A 25,717-nucleotide genomic window follows, 5' to 3' on the forward strand; every position below is an offset into this window, starting at 1 on the left:
GACTCTGAGAGAAGGTTTCAAGGATTTCCTTTTGCAACAATTGTACACGTTTCAGTTGAGTTCAGTTCAGTCGCTCAGTCGTGTCCGACTCTTTGCAACCCCGTGAATTGCAGCACTCCAGGCCTCCCTGTCCATCACCAACTCCTGGAGTTCACTCAGACTCATGTCCATCAAGTCGGTGATGCCATCCAGCCATTTCATCCTTTGTCGTCCCCTTCTCCTCCTGCCCCCAATCCCTCCTGGCATGAGGGTCTTTTCCAATGGGTCAGCTCTTCACATGAGGTTGCCAAAGTATTGGAGTTTCAGCTTTAGCGTCAGTCCTTCAATGAACACCCAGGACTGATCTCCTTTAGGATGGACTGGTTGGATCTTGCAGTCCAAGGGGCTCTCAAGAGTCTTCTCCAACACCACAGTTCAAAAACATCAATTCTTCGGCACTCAGCTTTCTTCACAGTCCAATTCTCACATCCATACATGACCACTGGTAAAACCATAGCCTTGATTAGAGGGAACTTTGTCGGCAAAGTATTATCTCTGCCTTTTAATATGCTATCTAGGTTGGTCATAACTTTCTTTCCAAGGAGTAAGCGTCTTTGAATCTCATGGCTGCAGTCACCATCTGCAGTGATTTTGGAGCCCCCCAAAATAAAGTCTGACACTGTTTTTCCACTGTTTCCCCATCTATTTCCCATGAAGTGATGGGACAAGATGCCATGATCTTCGTTTTCTGAATGTTGAGCTTTAAGCCAACTTTTTCACTCTCCTCTTTCACTTTGATCAAGAGGCTTTTTCGTTCCTCTTCACTTTCTGCCATAAGGGTGGTGTCATCTGCATATCTGAGATTATTGATATTTCTCCTGGCAATCTTGATTCCAGCTTGTGCTTCTTCCAGCCCAGCGTTTCTCATGATGTACTCTGCATATAAGTTAAATAAGCATGGTGACAATATACAGCCTTGACAGACTCCTTTTCCTATTTGTAACCAGTCTGTTGTTCATGTCAGTTCTAACTGTTGCTTCCTGACCTGCATACAGGTTTCTCAAGAGGCAGATCAGGTGCTCTGGTAGTCCCATCTCTTTCAGAGTTTTGCACAGTTTATTGTGATCCACACAGTCAAAGGCTTTGGCATAGTCAATAAAGCAGAAATAGATGCTTTTCTGGAACTCTCTTGCTTTTTCCATGATCCAGCGGATGTTGGCAATTTGATCTCTGGTTCCTTCTCTAAAACCAGCTTGAACATCTGAAAGTTCTCGGTTCACGTACTGCTGAAGCCTGGCTTGGAGAATTTTGAGCATTACTTTACTTGCGTGTGAGATGAGTGCAATTGTGTGGTAGTGTGAGCATTCTTTGGCATTGCCTTTCTTTGGGATTGGAATGAAAACCGACCTTTTCCAGTCCAGTGGCCACTGCTGAGTTTTCCAAATTTTCAGGCATATTGAATGCAGCACTTTCACAGCATCATCTTTCAGGATTTGAAATAGCTCAACTGGAATTCCATCACCTCCACTAGCTTTGTTCGTAGTGATGCTTTCAAAGGCCCACTTGATCACATTCCAGGATTTCTGGCTCTAGGTGAATGATTACCATCGTGATTATCTGGGTCATGAAGCTCTTTTTTTTATGGTTCTCCTGTGTATTCTTGCCACCTCTTAGTATCTTCTGCTTATGTTAGGTGCATTCCATTTCTGTCCTTTATCGAACCCATCTTTGCATGAAATGTTCCCCTGGTATCTCTAATTTTCTTGAAGAGATCTCTAGTCTTTCCCTTTCTGTTGTTTTCCTCTATTTCTTTGCATTGATCGCTGAAGAAGGCTTTCTTATCTCTCCTTGCTATTCTTTGGAACTCTGCATTCAGATGCTTATATCTTTCCTTTTCTCCTTTGATTTTCACTCTTCTTTTCAGAGCTATTTGTAAGGCCTCAGACAGCCATTTTGCTTTTTTGCATTTCTTTTCCATGGGGATGGTCTTGATCTCTGTCTCCTGTACAGTGTCACGAACCTCCATCCATAGTTCATCAGGCACTCTATCAGATCTTGTCCATTAAATCTATTTCTCACGTCCACTGTATAATCATAAGGGATTTGATTTAGGTCATACCTGAATGGTCTTGTGGTTTTCCCTACTTTCTTCAATTTCAGTCTGAATTTGGCAATAAGGAGTTCATGATCTGAGCCACAGTCAGCTCCTGGTCTTTTTCTTTTTTTTTTTTTTGCTGACTGTATAGAGTTTCTCCATCTTTGGCTGCAAAGAATATAATCAATCTGATTTCAGTGTTGACCATCTGGTGATGTCCATGTGTAGAGTCTTCTCTTGTTGTTGGAAGAGGGTGTTTGCTATGACCAGTGCGTTCTCTTAGCAAAACTCTATCAGTCTTTACCCTGCTTCATTCCGTATTCCAAGGCCAAATTTGCCTGTTACTCCAGGTGTTTCTTAACTTCCTACTTTTGCATTCCAACCCCCTATTAATGAAAAGGACATCTTTTTTGGGTGTTAGTTCTGAAAGGTCTTAGAGCTCTTCATAGAACCGTTCAACTTCAGCTTCTTCAGCCTTACTGGTTTGGGCATAGGCTTGGATTACCGTGATATTGAATGGTTTGCCTTGGAAACAAACAGAGATCATTCTGTCGTTTTTGAGATTGCATCCAAGTACTGCATTTCAGCCTCTTTTGTTTACCATGATGGCTACTCCAATTCTTCCAAGGGATTCCTACCCACAGTAGTAGATATAATGGTCATCTGAGTTAAATTCACTCATTCCAGTCCATTTTAGTTTGCTGATTCCTAGAATGTCAACATTCACTCTTGCCATCTCCTATTTGACCACTTCCAATTTGCCTTGATTCCTGGACCTGACATTCCAGGTTCCTATGCAATATTGCTCTGTACAGCATTGAACCTTGCTTCTATCACCAGTCACATCCACAGCTGGGTATTGTTTTTTCTTTGGCTCCATCCCTTTATTCTTTCTGGAGTTATTTCTCCACTGATCTCCAGTAGCATATTGGCCACCTACCAACCCAGGGAGATCCTCTTTCAGTATCCTATCATTTTGCCTTTTCATACTGTTCACGGGGTTCTCAAGGCAAGAATACTGAAGTGGTTTGCCATTCCCTTCTCCAGTGGACCACATTCTGTCAGACCTCTCCACCATGACCTGACCATCTTGGGTGGCCCCACACAGCATGGTTTAGTTTCACTGAGTTAGACAAGGCTGTGGTCTGTGTGATTAGACTGGATAGTTGTCTGTAATTGTGGTTTCAGAGTGTCTGCCCTCTGATGCCCTCTCTCAGTGCCTACTGTCTTACTTGGGTTTCTCTTACCTTGGATGTGTAGTATCTCTTCATGACTGCTCCAGCAAAGCACAGCCGGTGCTCCTTACCTTGGATGAGGGGTATCTCCTCACGGCCACCCCTCCTGACCTTGAACAAGGAATAGCTCCTCTCGGCCCCCCTGCACCTGCTCAGCCACCACTCCTTGGCTGTAGGGTTGCTCATTTTGGCCACCGCCCTGACCTCGGGCATGGGGTAGCTCCTCTTGGCTGCCGCCCCTGACCTTGGATGTGTGGTAGCTCCTCTAGGCTGCTCCTGTGCTGTTGCAGCCTGGTGATGGAGCAGTTAGTTCCCCAACGTAGAGTCAAATCCATGCCCCCCCCCACACACACACCTTTTTCCCCCTTTTTCCTCTGTGCTTAGTTTCACTCACGCATAGAGAGTCACATGGTGAGGTTTCAAACGTTTCAGACCTCAAGCCAGAGTTCCTGGTGCAGAATGACTGCACAGATACCTCAATTCGGAGGGCGGTGTACAGATGTGCTGCACACGACACTCGATTCAAGATGGTGGTGGCAGGCTGTACATTTAAGGAAGCGTTATTATGTGTATCTTGCAAATGCAATTTGGTTTGTTCCCAATTGTAAGCACTATGGTTGAACACAAGAGGAGTGATACAAAATTGAGTACAATTCCAACTGCAATTTAATAATACTTGTTTTTGTAAATCTATTAATTGATCTCCAGTCCATTGGATGGCTCTTTTTAAATCCTGAATTTTATCTTGAACTTTTTCATCTATCTGAACCTGTGTCCCATATACTATAAGCATCTTTAGTCCAGTTTTGAATAAAGTTTTGTGTTTGAATTGAAGTTTGTAAAGCAATGTCTGCGACAGCAGCAATGGTGTAAATGGCTATTAAACCCCAAATGCCAAGAATCAATCATCCGATGAATCACTTAGATCGTCGGAATAATTTAGTGAGTAACTGAGAGGTAAGTCTTGCCATGGGACCCTCTTTTCTTTCCAGGGTCGTTGGAGATGTACTGGCAACCACAGACTATGTCGAGATCGAAGAATCAAAAGGGATTCGGTTTTTGTTTTTTTTTTTGAGAAATAGAGGATTTAAGACAAGTAAACAATGTGCAATCTATACAAGTCACAGAACGTAAAGTCTTATTGAATTGTAAGTTTCCTATGGCAATAACAAAAGGAAGGGGAACACAAGCTTGTATAAAATATGAATGATTATAATGGGAGGAATAGTTACCATGACTATGACTGGTCCCTATGAACTATCCAGTCCAAGTTCCAAGTTTTTCAGTATTTGTAGCAAGTTTCCAGATGTCCCATTGTTCAGGCCCAATTCGTTTATTGAGGACAATTTGAGGGCGATGAGGTGCCATTCCGCCATCAAGCCAGCCAAGGAATTCTTTGTCCATTGAACTGTTGGTAATCTTCCATGTTACTTGAGTAACATAATCACACATAGTATTGTTAATGTCATCTGAGCAGTTAGATAACCACATACCATAGGGTCCCCAATCAACAATGGTGTAATTGGCCACAAACATTAATTTCCATGATTTAGCTTGACATCTATCTCAATAAATAGGAGTATATTTAAAATCCTTATAAGTAAACCCCTTACATTCCAACTTTTGTCCTTTTCCTAGAGTTTTGGTAGTATTGACATGGTTCTCATAAAAGGACAGGGCAGTAAACAGTCTAAACAATGTGCGGAAATTCTTTTTTGGAGGCAGGATGAAAGCCCACGTTTGTTGACTAACATTAATACATAATTCTGCTGGGCCCATGCATAAAGGAAGGATTTCATAGCCTAGAGAAATGTTAATTAATCTTTCTTCCTCAGGATGAGAGGGCCCCTCCAAGCTCCAAGGAGGAGCCATATGTACTAAGTCATTACTGGATACGACTGGTCCTATATCTGTCCATCCTACAACCTGCAATAAAGGAGGGTTAGGTATTTAAAGCCAATAAGTGTGATTAATCAAGTCAGTCTGAGCAGGGGAAGGAAAAGCAAGCATAGCGACAAAAATGTTTTCAGGATTCCGAGACATTCCCTGTTGAGAAACCAGATTTTCAGCTTGATTAGTAAGGGTTTTTATCTGTCCCCAAGTAGGGAGATCATAAGATTGATGACCTCGAGTGCGGTGTGTCTTGGAAATTTTTCAAGTCGCCATGGCTTATACTGGAAACTCCTCCTCCTGGAGATTTCCCCGTTTCTTCTCTATTTTGAAATACGGTGGCTCCCCTGGGGTGGATCTTCCGAAGAGGGAGCCAACTGATTTTGTTGGGTCCATCTGGAGAAATAGAAGCATACCCCTTTTCCTGTAATATTGATTTTCCAGATTTCCATTGTTTAGTCAACCTGTCTTGATACCAAATGGGCAGAGGAAGGGAGGTATCTATCCTTCAATGCTTTGAAACGATTTTCTCTTTTGTCAAAATATCTCCTTGCGGTAAGTTTAAAAAATTTAAAACAAATAAAGCTGTATTAACAATAGTTACAGGATTAAAGAATATACTGCATTGGAATCTAGTAAAGTCTGCTCTGGATAAGTGTCAGGGGACCTTCAACTTTAAGGGATCCAATATGTTGCATTTTCTTTCTTTGTGTGCCGTTTCTCAAGGACTCTGTTCCTTACCAGTGCCTGGAATACAGGATCGAGCAGCGCTGCATGCAGTTCTCAGGACTGAGATCATGGGAAAGACCACCTGCTTGGATTCCCTTCAGTGACTCTCTTCAGTGATGTTTTACTTACAGGACTATCCATTTTGTTGCAGCTGATGGAATTTCATTCTTAATGGCTGAGTAATCATTTTATTGAAGACATATAAGCATGCATTTCTGCAAATAAGGTACCCTTGTTTCACTGGAGACTTGGGTGCCTCGCGTCTTTGTTTTCTTTGCCTTCTTTTCATAGACTCCAGTCCCCAGGTACCCGTCTGTAAAGACCATAACAAGTGGTGCCCTAACAGGGACCTGGAGAATGCCCTTGTGAAGCGGACGGAGTGACTGTGGACCTACAGAGGTTGGTAAGTGCGAGGATATGGGACAAACGGCTGGAAAGACCCACCACTTTTCTACTTCATCATTTATTTAAAGTTCAGGGACTTTTGGTTTCACATTAGCGAATAGAGGCTTATCTCCAAACAGTGGTTGAACATAATCCCTGGTTCCCTGATGAAGGCAATTTCAATTTAGAAATTTGGAACCAGATTAAAGAGAATGTTAAACGAGCTTCAAGACAGGGAAAAACTATTCCAATAGATTTCTGGCCCATATGGGCTCTTATTAAAGCTGTGATTCTGCCATTTCAAGGTAATTCTAGCCTCCCCCCGATATTTGACAACAGGCGGAACACTTGTTACATGAATATGAATTAGATGATGAAACTTTACAAAAGGCTCAATTAGAACAACATAAAATATTTCAAAATTTCCCCACCAACCCTGCCCCAAGTGCTCCTCGTTTAATACAAAGTAAATTGCAAAACAGTTTCTTGGTTGTATTAGACTTCACTTACCTCTAGAGTTTTTTATACTCCCTTCTCTCCATTCCCCGATGGGACTTCTTGCCCAAGAAGAACACCCGATAGAATGGATCTATACCCATTTTAGAAGGACAAGGTCACTTACGCCCTGTCTTGATTTGATTGCTTTAATAATTATCAATGGGAGAAATAGAACTAAGACTAATTGGCTCCAATCCTCATAAAAATTGTAATACCTGTTAATAAATATCAATTCGAGAATGCACTACAAACTTCTACTGATTTCCAAATAGCCTTTCTGGAACATTTTAGAGAAATTTCATTTCATTATCCTTCTAAAAAACTCTGAAATTTCTTCAAAACTACTGAATCATCTCTCGCGTTGTCACATCACAACCTATACCTCAAACTGATGTTTTCTATACAGATGGGACCAAAAACACCAAAGCCTAATTCTGGCCTCTCAAAGAATATAAAGTCTTTTATACTAAATTTTTTGTGGGCTCCAAAATCACTGCAGATGGTGATTGTAGCCATGAAATTAAATGATGTTCACTCCTTGGAAGGAAAATTATGACCTACCTAGATAGCATATTAAAAAGCAGAGACATTACTTTGCCAACAAAGGTCATCTAGTCAAGGCTATGGTTTTTCTAGTGGTCATGTATGGATGTGAGAGTTGGACTGTGAAGAAAGCTGAGCGCTGAAGAATTGATTGTTTTGAACTGTGGTGTTGGAGAAGACTCTTCAGAGTCCCTTGGACTGCAAGGAGATCCAACCAGTCCATCCTAAAGGAGATCAGTCCTGGGTGTTCATTGAAGGACTGATGCTGAAGCTGAAACTCCAATACTTTGGCCACCTCATGCAAAGACTTGACTCATTGTAAAGATTCTGATGCTGGGAAGGATTGGGGGCAGGAAGAGAAGGGGACAACAAAGGATGAGATGGCTGGATGACATCACCAACTCGATGGACATGAGTTTGAGTGAACTCCAGGAGGTGGTGATGGACAGGGAGGCCTGTCGTGCTGCAGTTCATGTGATCGCAGTCAGACACGACTGAGCAACTCAACTGAACTAAATTTCATTCTGCTCAACAAAACGAATTATATACTCTTATTCAAGTTATTCACCTACATCCTTACCCAATTAATATAGTCTCTGACTCCCTATACTCAGTTTTTATATTAGGAAATATAGAAACCTCTATTATAAATTACAGTGAACCTATTATTCAACAACTTTTTCTCGAACTAGAGTCTCTTATTAGGGACTGCACTTCCCCCATTTATATTACCCATATTTGAACACATTCCTGCCTTCCCGGCCCTATGACTCATGGTAATGAACAAGCTGATAAACTTGTTTCTTTTGCTACTCCTGAGGAACAACATGCTCTATTGTACAATAATCCTGGCTCCTTAAACCAAATTTAGAAAAATCCCATACCGCCATGCTAAAGAAATCATTAATAATTACTATACTTATAGACCCCTACATCTTAGACCCATTGCACATGGTGTTAATCCTCGAGGATTACAAACCAATCAATTATGGCAAATGGATGTAACTCATTGCCCTGAACGTTCCCATCTTCTTTCCTACATGTCTGTATTGACACAAATTCTTCTTTTATATGGGACACATCTCTTTGAGTTGAGGCTGCACAGCACGTCATAACCCACCTATTAGCTTGTTTTGCAATAATAGGAACTCCTAACTCTATAAAAACAGACAATGGCCCTGCCTATACTTCTAGGCAATTCAAACAATTTTTACAATCATTTTCTATTAAACATATTACAGACATTCCTTACAATCCACAAGCACAGGGCATAGTTGAATAAGCACATCACACACTGAAACTACAAATAAAAAAAATTTTTAAAGGGGGAATACACAGGAAATTTCTATCTTCCTTATCCAGAGCAGATTTTACTAGATCTCAACACTATATATTCTCTGATCCTATAACTATTGTTAATACAGCTTTGTTTTAAATTTTTTAAACTTACTGCAAGGAGATTTCTTGACACAAGCAGAAAAATATTTCAAGGAATTGAAGTATACCTGTCTTCTGAAACTCCAGTACTTTGGCCACCTCATGCGAAGAGTTGACTCATTGGAAAAGACTCTGATGCTGGGAGGGATTAGGGGCAGGAGGAGAAGGGGACGACAGAGGATGAGATGGCTGGATGGCATCATTGACTCGATGGACGTGAGTCTGGGTGAACTCTGGGAGTTGGTGATGGACAGGGAGGCCTGGCGTGCTGTGATTCATGGGGTCGCAAAGAGTCGGACACGACTAAGCGACTGAACTGAACTGAACTGAACTGAAAGCAATGGAAATCTGGGAAAGGAATCTTTCAGGAAAAGGGGTATGCTTGTATTTCTCCAGATGGATCCAACGAACTCAACTGGCTTCCGCTTCGGAAGATCTGCCCCAGGGGAGCCTCCGGTGTTCAACATAAAGACGAAAAGACAAAACCCCAGGGATGAAAAAATTCCAACACAGGCCATGGCGGCTCTAAAAATCTCCAAGAAGCACCGCCCTCGACGTCATCGACCTCAAGATCTCCTTATTTGGGGACAAATAAAAACCCTTACTAATCAAGCTGAAAATCTGGTTTCTCAATAGGGAATGCCTTAGAATCCAGAAAATATTTTTGTTGCTATGCTTGCTTTGCTTGCCTTTGCCTCCCCTGCTCAAGTTGAATTAATTAATCATACTTACTGGGCCTATCATAAGAAACGCTGGACTGGAAGAAACACAAGCTGGAATCAAGAGTGCCAGGAGAAATATCAATAACCTCAGATATGCAGATGACACCATCCTTATGGCAGAAAGTGAAGAGGAACTAAAAAGCCTCTTGATGAAACTGAAAGTGGAGAGTGAAAAAGTTGGCTTAAAGCTCAGCATTCACAAAACGAAGATCATGGCATCTGGTCCCATCACTTCATGGCAAATAGTTGGGGAAACAATGGAAACAGTGAGACACTATTTTTTGGGCTCCAGATCACTGAAGATGGTGACTGCAGCCATGAAATTAAGACACTTGCTCCTTGGAAGGAAAGTTATGACCAACCTAGATAGCATATTGAAAAGCAGAGACATTACTTTGCCAACAAAGGTTCGTCTATTCATGGCTATGGTTCTTCCAGTGGTCATGTATGGATGTGAGATTTGGACTGTGAGGAAGGCTGAGCGCCGAAGAATTGATGCTTTTGAACTGTGGTGTTGGAGAAGACTCTTGAGAGTCCCTTGGACTGCAAGGAGATCCAGCCAGTCCATTCTGAAGGAGATCAGCCCTGGGATTTCTTTGGAAGGAATGATGCTAAAGCTGAAACTCCAATACTTTGGCCACCTCATGCGAAGAGTTGACTCATTGGAAAAGACTCTGATGCTGGGAGGGATTGGGGGCAAGAGGAGAAGGGGACGACAAAGGATGAGATGGCTGGATGGCATCACTGATTCGATGGAGGTGAGTCTCAGTGAACTCCGGGAGTTTGTGATGGACAGGGAGGCCTGGCATGCTGCGATTCATGGGGTCGCGAAGAGTCGGACACAAGTGAGCGACTGATCTGATCTGATCTGACTGGGCCTATATATACAACCCCCCTTTACTGCAGGTTGTAGAATGAACAGATAAAGAACCAATCTTATCCACCAGTGACTCAGTACATAGGCCTCCTCCTCAGAGCTTGGAGGGGCCCTTTCATCCTGAGGATGAAGGGAGACTAATTTTTCTCTCGAGTATGAAGTCCTTCCTCTATGCATGAGTCCAGCAGAATTATACATTAACGTTAGCCGACAAACATGGGCTTTCATTCTGCTTCCAAAGAAGAACTTTGCTTGGACTGTTTACTGCCCTTTCTCTCTCTGAGAACCATGTCAACACTACTGAAACGCTAGGAAAAGGACAAAAATCATTATGCAAAGGGTTTACATATAAGAACTTTAAATACACTCCTGTTCATTGGGACAGATGTCAAGCTAAATCAGGGAAATTAATGTTTGGGGCCAATTACACCATTGTTGATTCGGGATCCCATGGTATGTGGTTGTCTAACTGCTCAGATGATATTAACAGCACTGTATGTGATTATGCTACTCAAGTAGCATAGAAGGTTATGCTACGATGGAACATTACCATGACAAAGGACTTCTTGGCTGGCTTGACGGTGGAATGGCACCCCCTCACCCTTGATTCGTCCTCAATAAACAGATTAGGCCTGAACAATGGGACATCTGGAAACTTGCCCTGAGCACCGAAGAACTTGGAACTTGGAGTGGATATTTCATGGGGACCAGCTGTAGTCATAGTAACTATTCCTTTTGTTATAATCTTTCATATTTCATACAAGCTTGTGTCCCCCTTCCTTTTGTTATAGCTATAGGGAACTTGCAGTTTAATAAGACTTTACGTCCTGTGACTTGTATAGATTGCAGATTGTATAATTGTCTTAATTCCTGTGTTTCTTTGAAAAACGAATCTCTTTTGATTCTTTGATCTCGACGTAATCTATGGTTGCCAGTAGATCTCCAACGACCGTGGGAAGAGGGTCCTATGGCAAGACTTGCCTCCCTGCTACTTACTAAATTACTTCAATGATCTAAACGATTCATTGGATGGTTAATTCTTGGCATTTGGGGATTAATAGCTATTTGCACTACTATCACTGTTGCAGACATTGCTTTACAAACCTGAATTCAAACACACACCTTTATTCAAAATTGGACCAAAGATGCTTATACTATGTGGACCACTCAGGCGCAGATAAATGAGGAAGTTCAAGATGAAATACAGGAAATAAAAACAGCCATCCAATGGGTCAGAGATCAATTAATAGATTTACAAAAACAAGTTATACTAAAATTTGACTGGAATTCTACTCAATTTTGTATTACCCCTATTTGGTTCAACTATAGTGCCTACTATTGGGAACAAATCAAATTTCATTTGCAAGATATACATGATAATGCTTCCTTAAATGTACAATTATTACAAAAGGAAATCTTTGAAACCTTCTCTAAGAGTCTACCCTCTTCCAACAGTTTGAAAACCTTAGCTGAACAGCTAGCTGATCAATTATCTGGGCTAGACCCTCGAGGATGGTTTCAAAGCATTACACATAGTATTGGATCTGGAACTGTAATGCTGACAATTATCCTGGTGATTATATTTGTAGTATACCAAAGCCTTTCAACTAAAATTGTTCAAACTAAACAAATTCAATTGGTCAGAGCCTTTTTCACAAAAGTATCCACAGTCACCCCCAATTATGAAAAAATAATAAAGGGGGGAATTGTTAGGGGATGTTCTACTTTAAGGAATCCAGTATGTTGTTTTTTCTTCCTTTGTGTGCCATTTCTCAAGGACTCTCTGTTCCTTATCAGTTCTGGGAAACAGGAACGAGCAGAGCTGCATGCAGTTCTCAGAACTGAGATCATGGGAAAGAGCACCTGCTTGGATTCCCTTTAGTGACTCCCTTCAGTGACTCTCTTCAGTGACCTTTTATTTACAGGACTATCCATTTTGTTGCAACTCATGGAATTTCATTCTTAATGGCTGAGTAATCATTTTATTGAAGATATATAAACACGCGTTTCTGCAAATAAAGTACGCTTGTTTCACTCGAGATTTGGGTGTCCCACATCCTTCTTTTCTTCGCCTTCTTTTCATCTACTCCAGTCCCCAGGTCCCGGTCTGTAAAGACCATAACAGATAAGGAAAATAGACATGTTCCTGTGTATTCCCCTTTTTAAAAATTTTTTTATTTGTAGTTTCAGTGTGTGATGTGCTCGTTCAACTATGCCCTGTGCTTGTGGATTATAAGGAATATCTGTAATATGTTTAATAGAAAATGATTGTAAAAATTGTTTGAATTGCCTAGAAATATAGGTAGGGCCATTGTCTGTTCTTATAGAACTAGGTGTTCCCATTATTGTAAAGCAAGTTACTGCCGCTGCTGCTGCTAAGTCACTTCAGTCGTGTCCGACTCTGTGTGACCCCATAGACGGCAGCCCACCAGGCTCCCCCGTCCCTGAGATTCTCCAGGCAAGAACACTGGAGTGGCAAGTTAATAGGTTAGTAATAACATGTTGTGTAGTTTCACCTTGGGGAGGTATGGCCCATATAAAAGAAAAACTCGTACCGATTGAGATATGTAAGAAGGAAGAGGGAGAAAGTTCAGGGCAATGAGTTACATCCATTTGCCATAGTTCATTGGGTTGTAATCCTCGAGGATTGATACTTTGTGCAATGGGTCGAAGATGTAAGGGCCTTCAAGTAGAGCAATTATTAATGATTTCTTTAGCATGTCGGTATGGAATTTTCCAAATTTGATGTAATGAGCCAGCATTATTGTGTAATAGAGCATGATGCTCTTCAGGAGTAGCAAGAGAGAGAAGTTTATCAGTTTGTCATTACCATGAGCCATAGGGCCAGGAAGACAAGAATGTGTTTGAATACAGGTAATATAAATAGGGGAAGTGTGGTTCTTAACAATAGATTGTAGTTCAAGAAAAAGTGGTTGGATAATAGAATGATTAGAATTTATGGTAGAAGTTTCTATATTTCTTAATACAAAAACTGAATATAAGGAGTCAGAAACTATATTAATAGAATAAGTATGTATGTGAATAACGTGAATGAGAGCATATGATTCGATTTGTTGAGCAGAGTGAAATTTAGTATAAAAGACATTATATTCTTTGAGAGATCAGAATGAGGCTTTGGTGTTTTTAGTCCCATCTATATGCATTCTCAAATTGATATTTATTAATAGGTACTACAATTTTATGAGGATTGGGGCCAATTATAGCCTTAGCTCTATTTCTTCCATTGATAATGATTAGAGTGATCAAGATAGAGTGTAAGTGACCTTGTCCCTCTGAAATGGGTATAGATCCATTCTATTGGGTATGCTTGTTGGGTAAGAAGTCCTGTGGGAGAATGGGGAGAGGGGAGTATAAATAATTCTAGAGGTAAATCAAGTCTAATACGAGTAAGAAATTGTTTTTGCAATTTAGTTTGTATTAAACAGAGTTTTTCTTGTGCCTCTTGTTAAAGTGAACGAGGGCTATTTAAATCCAGATCTCTTTTTAAAGTGTTAAATAAATTAGTTAGTTGATAATTTGTAATGTCTAAAGAGGGTATAATCCAATTTATATCGCCTAAAAGTTTTTGAAAATCATTCAAGGTTGATAGTTTATTAACATAAATCTGTATTAGTTGGGGAGTAATATGTTGTCTATTAACAAATCTTACATAATAGTAAGGTGTAGATGTTTGAATCTTTTCAGGGGCTTTGATTAATTTAGAAGCTTTTAAGCATTGTTGAGCTATGTCAAACATCTGTTGAGTTTCTAAAATAGATGGAGCTGAAAACAATGTATCATCCATATAATGAATAACAAGAAAGTCAGGAAATTGTTTTCTCACAGGTTCAAGAGCTTTGGCTACATAATATTGACACATGGTGGGAGAATTCATCATTCCTTGAAGCAACACAGTCCATTGATAACGTTTATGAGGCCCAATATGATTATGATAAGGAAGAAAGAAAGCAAATCTCTCGGTCTAGAGGGTGTAAAAGTATAGTAAAAAAGCAATCCAGTAAATCTATAACAATAATATTCCAGTTTTGAGGAGTAAGTGGTAAGTGATGGAATTCCTAGTTGTAATGCACCCATAGGTTTCATAGATGTATTAACTTTTCGAAGATCTGTTAAAAGACGCCATTTGCCAGATTTCTTTTTTATTACAAAAATGGGAGAATTCCAAGGGGAACAAGATTCCTCAATATGTTTTAATTTCAATTGTGTATCTATAAGTTCCTTAGCAGCCTCTTTGTCTTTTGCAAGGGGCCACTGCTCTGTCTAAATAGGCTTATCATTTTTCCAAGTTATTTTAATAATTGTATTGTTTGTTAAATGAGCGGTGGCCCAAAGGAAAAATGTGGAATGTATATTTGAGTTTGCCATTGCATAAGTAAATGTCTTCCTATTAAATTAAGGGGTGCATCCATCACATAAGGTCGTAATGTTGCAGGCTGGCCTTCTGGTCCCTCATATATAAACCTCTTGTATTTTGGTTTGAGAAATCCCTTCAATTTGCTGAGAAATTTCCTGTATAGGCCAAGATTTGGGCCACAAATGTTTGGAAATAATGGTAATATCAGATCCAGTATCAAGAAGACCAGAAAATCTTTTGCCATTAATTTTCATATTTATATTTGGTCGTGCACATTCAAATACTGTTGATGTCCATAAGGATTGCTTTTCATCTGTACTACCAAATCCACCTGTCCTTATACCATTAGAGGAGTTAATAGAAATGTAAGGTAAAAGAAGTAATTGGGCAATTTTGTCCCCCTTTTTGAATTGTCATAGTATCTGAGATGACATCATACTTTGAAATTTTTTTTTATAATCTGAATGAATTATTTCAGGGTGGATAGCCATTTCTTTAGAAGTCAGACTAGATTGGCCAAGTATAAGGCCAAAGGTTTGTGGGGGTAGGGGTCCATAAAGTCTGGTAGGTATTCTAGAAGGGACTGCTTGAGGAAAGAGAAGAAAATCATTTAGGGCTGGTATATTGATGGCAGCATTGCTGGATGTTGAAGGTTTGAGGGAAAAGATGGCGATTGCCCCTGGTTTTTGTTGATGGGGACCCACCCGGGGAGTCCCCATCTTTGAATTTCCTGAAATAGGGTTCTCTTTAACATCATACTTAGATCGATATTTTTAGCCCAATGTACCCCTTTATGACATTGAAGGCAGACTCCTGGAGGTTTTTTAGTAGTTTTAATTTTTTCTGTGTGTTTTTTTAGGGCAGTTCTTTTTTAAATGGCTCTTATCTCCACAAACAAAACATCCTTCATTCCCCTTTTTAAAGGCAGCAGCCATTGCTTCAGCTAACATTTGCATTGTCTGAGTTTCTGATCCTAAGTTGCGACAAGCCTTCGAATAATAACATTCCCAGTCTCACGAATCGGAGTGATGGCTCTTTAACACTCCTGATTCGCATTCTCATATGCAAGTAGTTTTTCTAATTGCACTCTTGTCTCTTCTCCGTCAACATTATGGGAGATAGCAAATTCCAGTCTACTTAAAAAATCACCATAGGCTTCATTCAGATGAGATCAGTCGCTCAGTTGTGTCCGACTCTTTGCGACCCCATGAATCACAGCACGCCAGGCCTCCCTATCCAACACCAACTCCCGGAGTTCACTGAGACTCACATCCATCGAGTCAGTGATGCCATCCAGCCATCTCATCCTCTGTCGTCCCCTTCTCCTCTTGCCCCCAATCCCTCCCAGCATCAGAGTCTTTTCCAATGAGTCAACTCTTCGCATGAGGTGGCCAAAGTACTGGAGTTTCAGCTTTAGCATCATTCCTTCCAAAGAAATCCCAGGGCTGATCTCCTTCAGAATGGACTGGTTGGATCTCCTTGCAGTCCAAGGGACTCTCAAGAGTCTTCTCCAACACCACAGTTCAAAAGCATCAATTCTTCGGCGCTCAGCCTTCTTCACAGTCCAACTCTCACATCCATACATGACCACAGGAAAAACCATAGCCTTGACTAGACGAACTTTTGTTTAGCAAAGTAATGTCTCTGCTTTTGAATATGCTATCTAGGTTGGTCATAACTTTCCTTCCAAGGAGTAAGCGTCTTTTTATTTCATGGCTACAGTCACCATCTGCAGTGATTTTGGAGCCCAGAAAAATAAAGTCTGACACTGTTTCCACTGTTTCCCCATCTATTTCCATGAAGTGATGGGACCGGATGCCATGATCTTCATTTTCTGAATGTTGAGCTTTAAGCCAACTTTTTCACTCTCCACGTTCACTTTCATCAAGAGGCTTTTTAGTTCCTCTTCACTTTCTGCCATAAGGGTGGTGTCATCTGCATATCTGAGGTTACTGATATTTCTCCCGGCAATCTTGATTCCAGCTTGTGTTTCTTCCAGCCCAGCGTTTCTCATGATATACTCTGCATATAAGTTAAATAAACAGGGTGACAGTATACAGCCTTGATGTACTCCTTTTCCTATTTGGAACCAGTCTGTTGTTCCATGTCCAGTTCTAACTGTTGCTTCCTGACCTGCATAAAAATTTCTCAAGAGGCATGTCAAGTGGTCTGGTATTCCCATCTCTTTCAGAATTTTCCACAGTTTCTTGTGATCCACACAGTCAAAGGCTTTGGCATAGTCAATAAAGCAGAAATAGATGTTTTTCTGGAACTCTCTTGCTTTTTCCATGATCCAGCGGATGGTGGCAATTTGATCTCTGGTTCCTCTGCCTTTTCTAAAACCAGCTTGAACATCAGGAAGTTCACGGTTCACATATTGCTGAAGCCTGGCTTGGAGAATTTTGAGCATTACTTTACTAGCGTGAGATGAGTGCAATTGTGCGGTAGTTTGAGCATTCTTTGGCATTGCCTTTCTTTGGGATTGGAATGAAAACTGACCTTTTCCAGTCCTGTGGCCACTGCTGAGTTTTCCAAATGTGCTGGCACATTGAGTGCAGCACTTTCACAGCATCATCTTTCAGGATTTGGAATAGCTCAACTGGAATTCTATCACCTCCACTAGCTTTGTTTGTAGTGATGCTTTCTAAGGCCCACTTGACTTCACATTCCAGGATGTCTGGCTGTAGGTCAGTGATCACACCATCGTGATTATCTGGGTCGTGAAGATCTTTTTTGTACAGTTTTTCTGTGTATTCTTGCCATCTCTTCTTAATATCTTCTGCTTCTGTTAGGCCTATACCATTTCTGTCCTTTATCGAGCCCATCTTTGCATGAAATATTCCTTTGGTATCTCTGATTTTCTTGAAGAGATCTCTAGTCTTCATTAGGCTTCATTAGGCCCTTGTAATATCTTTGTGTAGTTACTTTTAGGTCCCCCTTAAGGAGTAATTCGATCCCAGGCTTCAAGGGCAACTTCTTTCAATTGCTCATGCAACAAAGGAGGGCATTGTATCTGAGCTTTCACCAAATTAAATTGCCCCATACTGGTTAACATTTTAAAAATAATTTGGTTTTGGGGAGTGCCAGCTCGAGCGTTAGAATTGGCATGATCTCGGGTCACATCATGAAACCACATTATCCATTGAAGATATTTTTCTGGTTTAAGAAGAGCTTTTCTCAACATTCACCAATCATAAGGAATAAAATTTCCAATAGAAGATGCCATAGCATTTAGAAGTTCTTTTGTAAAAGGTGAATGAGGGCCGTACATAGTTACAGCCTTTTTCATCTGTTGCATGTGAAAAAAATCAATGCCTTCGTATTGTGGTGTTAGTTGCCCTTGAGCATAAACATTTCCTAACACAGGAAAGGCAAAAAGATCATCGGCCTCAGAGACTTGAGATTGCAAAGCCAGTAAACCAGAAAACCTTTATCGTGAAGGAGAATGAGTGGATCATCTGTTTTCATAAATATAAGTGTGTGTTAGGGACTATCATTGTCATCAAAAGAAGCATTGTTGGCTTTAGGGTCAAAGAGAGCATCAGAAGAATCATCGTCAGATTAATTTTGTCCTCTAATTGAGGGGACCTTCAGTTTCGTGCCCATTACAAGAGGAGGAGGAGGAGTGCTTGGGACAGCCAGAGCAGGGATTGTGGGAAAGTTTTGAAACATTTTATGTTTCTGTAATTGGGCCTTCTGTAAAGTCTTATCATCTAATTTATATTCGTATAATGAGCATTCCGCTTGTAGACAAATACCAGGGGGGCTAGAACTGCCTTGAAATGGCAAGATCACGGCTTTAATGAGGGCCCACAAGGGCCAGAAATTTATTGGAATATTTTCTCCCCGTCTTGCAGCTTGTTCAACATTTTCTTTAACCCAGTTCCAAATTTCTAAATTGAAACTGCCTTCATCAGGGAACCAGGGATTATATTTAACCACTGTTTGGAGATAAGGCTCTATCTGTTAACACAAAACTGAAAGTCCTTGAACCTTAAATAAATGATAAAGCAGAAAAGTGGTGGGGCTTTCCAGCCATTTGTCCTATAACCCTGCACTTACCGACCTCCATAGGTCCTAACAGTCACTCCATCCGCTTGCCTAGGGCATTCACTAGGTCCCTGTTCAGGCGCCACTTGTCACGGTCTTTGTAGACGGGGACCTGGGGACTGGAGTCAACGAGAAGAAGGACGCAGGGAACCCAGGTCTCGAGTGAAACAAGGGTGCTTTATTTGCAGAAACGTATGTTTCTATATCTTCATACAGGGCAGCTTTAGGCAGTAAAATAATTGAGGAAAAACAAAGCCAAGCAAATAACAATCTTCAAAGGGCCAGAAAGCATTCCATATCCTGAAGAAGAGGGGCATAACTGAATAGATTACCTTTAAGTAAAAGGTCACTGGAGGGAGTCACTGAAAGGAGTGCAAGCAGGTGCCCTTTCTCATGATCTCAGTCCTGAGAACTGCGTGAAGCTTTGCTCATTCCTAATTTCCAGGAACTGGTAAGGAATAAGAGTTCTTGAGAAACGGGACACACAAAAAGAAAATAACATATTGGATCCCTTAAAGTTGAACGTCCCCTGACACAGAGCAATTATTTTGAACATCAAATTTGATTGGAACCAGGATAATATGTGTATGTGTATGTGTATGAATCACATTTAACAGCTGTCATTACCATTTGCTACTGTTGTATTCAAAGAACTACATTGTGAATGTATCAAGGTTTCCTGTTTCCATGAATACAATATAAACACTTCTGAAACAGCCCTGGATGAATTGTGTTTATTCCATCAACAGTTTTATCTCACTTCAGTACTTTATAACAGCAGCTAAGAAGGCAGCATTAGGCTCTCAGGTTTAAATAAATATAGAACAATTTCTTGTCACCATGGAATCAAACAACATGAAATTTGGAGGTTACATAGTCAAAATTTTTAACTAAAGTTACTCTCTTTACACTCTATAGCAGAGCATTCATATGACTGTAATCCAAATAGCACAGCAGTGCATTTTAGACTGACTTCTATTAATGTGCAAAAATTGCATCAAATAAACTTGAAGGTTTAATTTACTTTTTCTTTTTTTTTTTATTTTTGGCTGTGCTGTTGCTGCGTGTAAGCTTTCTCTAGTTGCTGTGAGTGTTGGCTTTTCTTGTTGGGGAGCACAGTCTCTAGATGCGAGGACTCAGTAGTTGCAGCTCACAGGCTCTAAAGCATGGACTCAGTAGCTGCAGCACATGCTGTTAATTGCCCTGTGGTATGTGGAATCTTCTCAGACCAAGGATGGAACCTGTATCCTCTGCATTGAAAGGCGGATTCTTAACCACTGAACCATTGGGGAAGTCCCTAATTAGCTTTATTGAATGATTGATGCATTGGGCAGAATTCAACCTGGTAAATGGGTGTACCAAGGAGCCTGACACAGTGGACAGTCTCAGGATGTTGAGGGTATTTTCATGTGCATTTTGATTATGTATCTATTACAGATTTTTGGCTTGTCCTTACTATGAAGTTTTTATTTAGATATGGGCTCTTGGTGTTTCTTAGACTTGGGTGACTGTTTCCTTTCCCAGGTTAGAGTGGTTTCAGCTGTTTTCTCCTCCTAAGATCTTTCCTGTCTTCTTCTGGGACTCCTACAGGGCAAATACTAATGGCTTCTTATCCCAGATATCTCTTTAAATGTCCTGCTTTTATTATTTTTTATTCTGTTCAGTAGTGGTGATTTTCAGTGCTGTTTCTTCTAGCTCACTGATGTGTTTTCTGCCTCATTTAGCCTGTTCTGATTCATTTTAGTTTCTGTTTTTTGGGTTTTTGTGTTTTTGTTTGTTTGTTTGTTTTCATTTACTATATTCCTCAGTTCTGTTTCGTTGGTTGTTATATTTTCTAAGTCTTCGCTAAAGACTTCTCATTTCTCAGGTCGTGCATTCTTCTCCCAAGTTCTTTGATCATGTTTACTACCATTACTCTGAACTCTTTCAGGTAGATTGTCTATCTCCACATTACTTAGTTCTTCTGGGGTTTTGTCTTGTTCTTCCCTCTGAAACATATCCCTCTGTCACCTCGTTTTGTGTAAATTTCTACTTGTACTTTAATCTATCTGGTAGTGTAGTTACGTTTCTTGACCTTGGAGAAGTGGCCCCCTGCAGAAGATATCCCAGGCATCCTTCTTCCGATCCAAGGGCCATAGGACATCTAATCCCAGGGTGGTGTCCACGTGTATTTGTGGACTCGGTTTTCAAGCTGTGGGACTCTACTTTTCTTTCTTTTGGTGGCCGCCCTCTAATGTGAAGAGCTGATTTATTGGAAAAGACCCTGATGCTGAGAAAGATTGAGGACAGGAAGATAAAGGGGCGACAGAGAACTAGAGGTTTGGATGACATCACCGACTCAATGGATATGAGTTTGAGCAAACTCCAGGAGATGTTGAAGGACAGGGAAGCCTGGCGTGCTGCAGTCCATCAGGTCACAAAGAGTCGAACACGACTGAGTGGCTGAACAACAACACTGCTGGGTGAGGCTGGTCTGGAGGCTTGTGCCTGCACAGTGGTGGTTAGAACTGGGTCTTCACACTTTTGTGGTTAGAGTTTGTCGAAAGGCATGTGTACAGGAAGCCTTTGGACATCCTGTCTGCTGATGGTTAGGGTCGCATCCTGGCCCTTTCATCCTTTGGCCTTAGGGGTCCCATTTCTGTAGCCTACAGGTTCTGAGTGGAGCCAGTGTCAGGCCAAGATGGAGACCTCACGCAGAGGAGTGCTCTCTCATAGTTCTGCCTTCAGGATCTGTGTCCCCTCGGTGAGCCACAGCCCACCCCCTACCCCCCGGGGATCCTTCAAGACCAGCAGGCAGCTCTCACCATCCAGGATCCTAGCAAAAGATTGTGTTTTGCCCTTCATCTCAGCTTCCCCTCAGTGTGCATGAGGCTTCGTCTGCACCTGTTAAGAGTGAAGTCTCTGTTTTCCCCATTCCTGTCAGACTCCTGCAGTCAGGGCCCACTGGTCTTCAGACGTAAATGTTAAAGATCTCTTTGGCCTTATTCATTGATTCATGGGTTGGTCAGCATCCCACCTGGTAAATAAACATGTGCTCCCAGAAGCTGTCCTCTTTACACCAAGGTATGTATGAATCAGTGGATTGTTTTCAAACTTTTGTGACCTGAATATGCTCATAAATGCCATGATGTGTACAAAGTAGATGCAGCATAAACACGAAGAAGCTGAGTTTCTTTAGGGGTGGGGTTCACTTCCATGAAAAAACTGAAATGGCAAAATGGTGAAATGAAATGTTTAATTTGGGAGTTGGCTGTGATCAGGTGCTTGAAAGTCAAGTGAGTAGAGTTGCACAAGCACACAGTGAAGGGAATGACTATGGATTCCAACTGTATTTTGTGACAGGGAACTAGTCTCCAGTGCCAGATGTCTGCAAGTCATCCTGCTGTTTCTCAGTGTTGTGTTCACATTCAGAGCGTGAAGATCTTGCAGAGAAAGTGAGATGTGTTCTTTGTTCCCAACTGAAAATACTTTCTTTGATAACTGGTGTTAAGTTGTACTCAAATTCACTTTTATCTCACAGTTTGGAAGTCCCTGTTTTAATGCTTTATGCATGCAATCTTTTTGAATTTGAACTCCAAAATAAGTACTGATGTTCTTTCTCGTTTCCCAGATGAATGAACTTGAATGCAACAAAAATCACCCCATCCCAGGAAGTGACTGAATCGGAGCTTGAATCTACGTTGTCTTGCCTCAAAAATCTCTTCACCATGTTGTTACACTGAGGCCCAGGTTGTTGGCATGGCTACCGTAATTCTTGTTGCAGTTGACAGGGCCGAGGTGCGGGCAGGCACAAAGCGTGGGACGAGTCACCTTGTCCCAGTTGTATTTCTGGGGGAACAGCTGAGGGGAGGCTCCCTGAGGTGGCACCTCAGGCAGCAGACCAAGTGCAGGTGGACTCTGCATATAGTAATTCTGAGACAGTAGGGCCATCCACCAGCTCTGTGCCCACAAAAATCAAACGATGCTGGTCAGTTAGGATGACCTCAGTGTATTTACAAAGATCTGTTGGAATAACAGAAAAACCTGAATAAACTGTTCGGTCAATCCAATAAATATCTGTGTCCAGTGGGCTGCCTCCCAGAAGAAAAAGACAAGGCATAAACATTTCATTAATGTATTTAGACTGTTTTTTTAAGACCTAATTCTGTTGCATAGTTTAGTCTGTAGAATAGTGAAAATGTAACTTTTATATGCACCATGTGTGTGTGTGTGCTAAGGCACTTCAGTTGTGCCTGACTCCTTGTGACCCTATGGACTGTAGCCCCCCCAGGCTCCTCTGTCCATCGGATTCTCCAGGCAAGAATACTGGAGTGGATTGCTATGCTCTCCTCAAGGGTATGTTGCTGACCTAGGGATCAAACTGTTCTTTACCACTAGCATCACCATGACCCAGTGATAAGTGCCTTGTTGTGGTAGTCCGGAAATGAACCCACAATATCTCCAGACCATGTCTATAGTTTTATTTCATCAGTGTTGCCAATGAATGTTTAAATAAGATGTAGGCACACTGATTACCATATAATCCCAGAAGAGAGATTATCCAAGGTGAAGTTGTATTTGTTTAGGCAAGAGTGGTTCATTCTGATTGATAGAGAAGACACATTTCCTTTTAGCCAAGAACAAGTGTAAATTGGTGCCAACTACTGAAATAATTGGACAAGATTGTGGTTGCTGAGGTTTAGAAGAGAAACATAAGAGATAAAACACTTTAGAGTAACAATAATGTACTATTAGAAATCATATCATTATTAATGGAGGACTAAAAGAGAAACTCTTGGCAGAACTCTATTAACTTTGCCCTGCTTCATTCCATACTCCAAGGCCAAATTTGCCTCTTACTCCAGGTGTTTCTTGACTTCCTACTTTTGCATTCCAGTCCCCTATAATGAAAAGGACATCTTTTTTGGGTGTTAGTTCTAGAAGGTCTTGTAGGTCTTCATGGAACTGTTCAACTTCAGCTTCTTCAGCCTTACTGATTGGGGCATAGACTTGGATTACCGTGATATTGAATGGTTTGCCTTGGAAACGAACAGAGATCATTCTGTCGTTTTTGAGATTGCATCCAATGGCTACTCCATTTCTTCTAAGGGATTCCTACCACATTAGTAGATATAATGGTCATCTGAGTTAAATTGACCCATTCCAGTCCATCTTAGTTCACTGACTCCTAGAATGTTGAGGTTCACTCTTGCCATCTCCTATTTGATCACTTCCAATTTGCCTTGATTCATGGACCTAACATTCCAGGTTCCTATGCAATATTGCTCTTTACAGCATTGAACCTTGCTTCTATCACCAGTCCCATCCACAACTGGGTATTGTTTTTTCTTTGGCTGCATCCCTTCATTCTTTCTGAAGTTATTTCTCCACTGATCTCCAGTAGCATATTGGGCACCTACCAACCCAGGGAGATCCTCTTTCAGTGTCTTATCTTCTTGCCTTTTCATACTGTTCATGGGGTTCTCAAGGCAAGAATACTGAAGTGGTTTGCCATTCCCTTCTCCAGTTGACCACATTCTGTCAGACCTCTCCACCATGACCCGCCCATCTTGGGTTGCCCCACATGGCATGGCTTAGTTTCATTGAGTTAGACAAGGCTGTGGTCCGTGTGATCAGACTGGATAGTTGTCTGTGATTGTGACTTCAGAGTGTCTGCCCTCTGATGCCCTCTCTCAGTGCCTACCATCTTTCTTGGGTTCCTCTTACCTTGGATTTAGGATATATCTTCACAGCTCCTCTAGCAAAGCGCAGCCAGTGCTCCTTACCTTGGATGTGGGGTAGCAGTTTAGGCAAAAAAAAAAAAAAAAGAAAGAAAGAAACGTACCTCATGTTCTCAACAGTGACCTCAGCTCCGCAGTCATGGTTTCGGAACTTGCTGGAAACTTGCAGACCTGGGTAAAGAGGGAAGAGGAGCTGGGGGCTGGGCCTGAGCAGAAGGGTGGGGCCTGAGTAGAGGCCACTGAGAAGGGTGGGGTGTAGAGCACTCGCCAGCTTCCTGCTGAGAGGGGCAGGTGCACGTTCTTCCGTTTGGTTCCCAACATAGCTTGTCTGGGTTTAGAAACCCTTTATGGTCTTCCGTGTCTTGTTTTGCACTATTGATTCTTCCCTAGTTTAGGTAACTGTCACAGAACAATTTTAAAGTAAAAACTTGAAATTCTGTCGGATCATTACGCTGTAAATTAAGGTTTATTCTTAACAGGCGTCCTGCTGATGAGGCTGAAGGGATTCAGAGGTCTGCGAACCGAAACCTGGTGTGGTGGCGGGGCTGGGGGTTAATGTAGGGTGGTGGCTGGACCCAGAAATCCAGATATTCCTGCAATTAGAATGTAAGCAATCTAAGTAAACAACTGGATTTGTGTAGGGATGACAAACTAGAATGTGAAACATACAACTCTTACAACCAGCTACTTTCAACTAACATCTGTAAGGAGAAAAGTGTCTTGACATTCCAGTTCTTCAAGGATCAAGCTCGTTAGACACTACAGTGCCCCACCAACAGTGCAGAAAAACAGGCACCAGTCTGTGCTTTGGAGATACTGACCTTGGTACATCAGTAAGCGCCTCATGGGGCCATCCACCTCCTCAGCAAGTCCAGATAAGTTTGAGAGTCCCGTTAATACACTGCCAAGTAAAATTCAGGGTGATCAACAAATAACTGGGAGATCTGAAAACTAGGAGAAAAAGTGAAAGTGTCACACAGTCGTGTCCAACTCTTTGTGACCCTGCCAGGCTCCTCTGAGGGCTACAGTCCATGGGGTCACAAAGAGTTGGACACGACTGAGTGACTTTCATTTTTTCTCCTAGTGCCTAGTGGGCTACAGTAGGCTCACTGCCATAGCTATGAGAAGCCTGCACACAGCAACTACAGAGTAGCCCCCATTTGCTGGAACAAAAGAAAGCCCA

General features: G+C 41.4%; 1 long non-coding RNA gene across 1 annotated transcript in view; it reads right to left on the reverse strand.

Annotated features, from left to right (window-relative positions):
- Positions 1-12,412: 12,412 nt before the first annotated feature.
- LOC133229738 (uncharacterized) overlaps positions 12,413-25,717 on the reverse strand; it is a 37,514-nt gene continuing 24,209 nt past the window's right edge. The window contains exons 5-6 of the long non-coding RNA XR_009730627.1: positions 12,945-25,435; positions 12,413-12,496 (exon numbers count right to left, since the gene is read on the reverse strand). This is a non-coding gene — a long non-coding RNA (uncharacterized LOC133229738). The remainder of the gene's footprint in view (positions 12,497-12,944; positions 25,436-25,717) is intronic.

Source organism: Bos javanicus, chromosome 18 (genome assembly GCF_032452875.1).
Source record: "Bos javanicus breed banteng chromosome 18, ARS-OSU_banteng_1.0, whole genome shotgun sequence".
NCBI classification, from domain to species: Eukaryota; Metazoa; Chordata; class Mammalia; order Artiodactyla; family Bovidae; genus Bos; species Bos javanicus.